This window comes from Halichoerus grypus, chromosome 9, assembly GCF_964656455.1.
Source record: "Halichoerus grypus chromosome 9, mHalGry1.hap1.1, whole genome shotgun sequence".
In the NCBI taxonomy this organism is placed as follows: Eukaryota; Metazoa; Chordata; class Mammalia; order Carnivora; family Phocidae; genus Halichoerus; species Halichoerus grypus.
In genome coordinates, this window is record NC_135720.1 from 142,783,500 (window position 1) to 142,786,583 (window position 3,084).

Consider the following 3,084-nt stretch of genomic DNA (forward strand, 5'->3'; position numbering starts at 1 on the left):
AGTTTGTTTTTATCTTTTTAATTTTTTTTATCATACATGTGACTGTTTAAAGGAAAAATTATAATCTAATTGCCTTGTACATTTCACAACATATGTACAGGTAATACATGAAACAACTAGAACAAAAGAAGAGGGTGTGATAATGGGATTTATATGGTTGTAAGGTTTCACATTTTATTTTATTTTTTTTTTTAAGATTTATTTACTTATTTTAGAGATAGAGCAAGAGTAGGAGAGGCTGAGAGAGAGGGAGAGAGAATCTCAAGCAGACCCCCGATGAGCACAGAGCCCCACTCGGGGCTCGATCTCACAACCCTGAGATCATGACCTGAGCTGAAACCAAGAGCTGGATGCTCAACTGACTGAGCCACCCAGGAGCCCCTAAGGTTTCATGTTTTAATGTGAAGGGAAACATTAATGCTAAGAAGCCTGTGAAGAATTAAGGGTGCATAGTGTAATCCCTAGAGGGACTACTAAAAATAATAATGAAAAGGAGCACAGCTAAAAGCTAATAGGAAAATTGAAAACAAATATTTAAAAATATTTAAGTAGTCTATGAAATAGAAGGAAAGGAAAATCAGGGGAAAACAAGGGGACAAACATAAAGCAAATAATAAAGTGGTGAGACAAATCCAAACATACTAGTAATTACTAATATAATTCAAATAGTCTAAACCAGGGACCAACAAATTATGATGCCCGAGGGCCAATCTGGCCCAATGCCTCTTTCTGAAAATAAAGTTTTACTGGATCATAGCTGCACCCATTCATTTACATATTGTCTATTGCTGCTTTCTCTCTTTACTCTTTTTACCACTCTTTGCAGAGTTGAGTGGATGTGACAAACTAAATGGCCCATGAAGTCTGAAATATTTCCCATTTGTCTCTTGAATAAAAAGTCTGTCCAATCCTCGTCTAAGCTCCCTGATTAAAAGGCAGGGATCATCAGAATAAGACAAACTATATGCTTTCTACAAGAGACATATTTCATATATGAAGACACAGGTCAAGGGTAAATAGATAGAGACAGATTTACTACACAAACTGTAAGTGTAAGAAGGCTGGGCGGGTATGCTGTCAGATAATAATAGATTTCAAGATAGAATATTATCAGAGCTGAAGAAGGACATTTCTTAATTTTCAACAGCCATGTCTCAGCAATTGACCAAATGCAATTTAAAAATACAGTTAGAACAGGAGATCTGAATAACACTATCAAGCACCTTGACCTGTTTGATACTTTAGTATATGACATCCAACAACTGCTGAGCTCCCAGTTCTTTAAGTCCACGTGGTATCTTCTCTAGATAGACCAGATGTTAGGCCAAAACAATTTTCAGTAAGTTTAAAAAGATGGGAATCAGCATCTGAGCTGAGACTTGCACTTCTAGCCACAGTGAAATACTGAGAATCAGATGTATCCTCCTGCCTGGAACAACCAAAAAATATATGAACAATGACGAAATCTGAAGTGACAATATATATTTTGACAGCAGACAAAATACATGAAACAATGGTTTTTAAGATACCAGACATCCAGCAGTAAAGGTGACCCTGAGACACAGACACAGATGGGGAGAGCCCCACAACTGCCCTAGTGTGTAGGCAGCCTCTAAGACGATCCTCAGTGATCCTTGTATCCTGGCTGTCCCAGCCTTGTGTAATTCCCTTCTCTTGAGTAACCTGCTCCAACTAATAAAATATGGCAACATTGAGGGAATGATTAGGTCACAAAAGAATGTTACTTTGTCTTGGTAGCAGATTCTCTCTCTTGCTGACTTCGGAGAGGCAAGCTAGAATACTGGAGGTCTGTGTGGCAAGGGACCAAGGGTGGCCTCCCATCCAACAGCCAACAAGAAACTAAGTCCCGTGGTCCAATAACGCAACAAACGGAATCCTGCAACAACCACAGAAATAAGTGAGGAAGTGAATCTTTTGCACAACCTTGCAAAAGACCCTGAGGTAGAGGACCCAGCTAAGCCGTGTTCAGACTCCTGACCCCGGGATAATAAATGCGTGTTGTTTTAAGCCATGTTGTTTTAAGTTTTCAGGACGATTTGTTACATAGCAATGGATAACTAGTACATCCAACGGACTGCCTTGAGCGTTTCCAGGCTGTAGCACAGAGTTAGGGAATCCATACATAAGAACTGAACAGATGGAACGCAGAGTCTGAGGAGGCCCACGTGGCTGGAGTTTGTAGAACAGAGTACTGAGAAAAGAGACATATGTAGAGAGAACTCTGGAGATCTGTGGAGGGTCCCCCTTGAGTATTTAGCAAGGCACAGATCACCATATGCATGTGAGGAAACTACTCAAGGCCAGGAAAAGAACTATTTAACAGTATTAGAGGTAACAGTGCTCAGAGCTCAAACAGGGCCCATTCTGACAGCCATAGTACAAAACTGCGTGATACACAAAACACTGTGTTGAATCCACAGAATAGCCATGTTAATATGAGGGAATAAATAGCTCTCGGCTGAGAACTGCTTTGGTCCCACTTAACAAATCTTAAAAGCAAGACCTGAAAGGATCAAACTGTTTCCAAGTAACTTAAATGCATCCCAGATAAAAGCTCATAAATATTTTTAGGAACACAAACATACCTAGCATCCAAAAAGATAAAATTAATACTGTCTGGCATCCAAACAAAGATTACTAGGGAAAAAAAGAAGAAAAATCACAAACCACAATGAAAAAGAATCAGTCAATAAAAACCAATCTGAACAAACACATGTGATAATTACAACTGATGTAGTTACATTGCACATGTCCAAAATGAGTAGAGAATAGCAGGCAAAATTTTTTCAAAAGGCTCAAAATGAACTCAGAGATAAAAACTAAGAAGATCAAGATGAAAAATGCAGTGATAGGTTAATGGCAAATTAGACACTGCAAAGTAAAGATTGGTGAACTTGAAGACAGCAATAAAACTATCCAGAAAGAAACAGAGAGAAAAGATCATCTTTTCAAAAGAATGAACAGAGTATCAGGCAAATCTAAACCGACTAGTATTTGTGCAATTGAAATCTACAGATTGGGGGAGTGGGGCAGAAAAAATACTTGAAGAAATAGTAGCTAAAA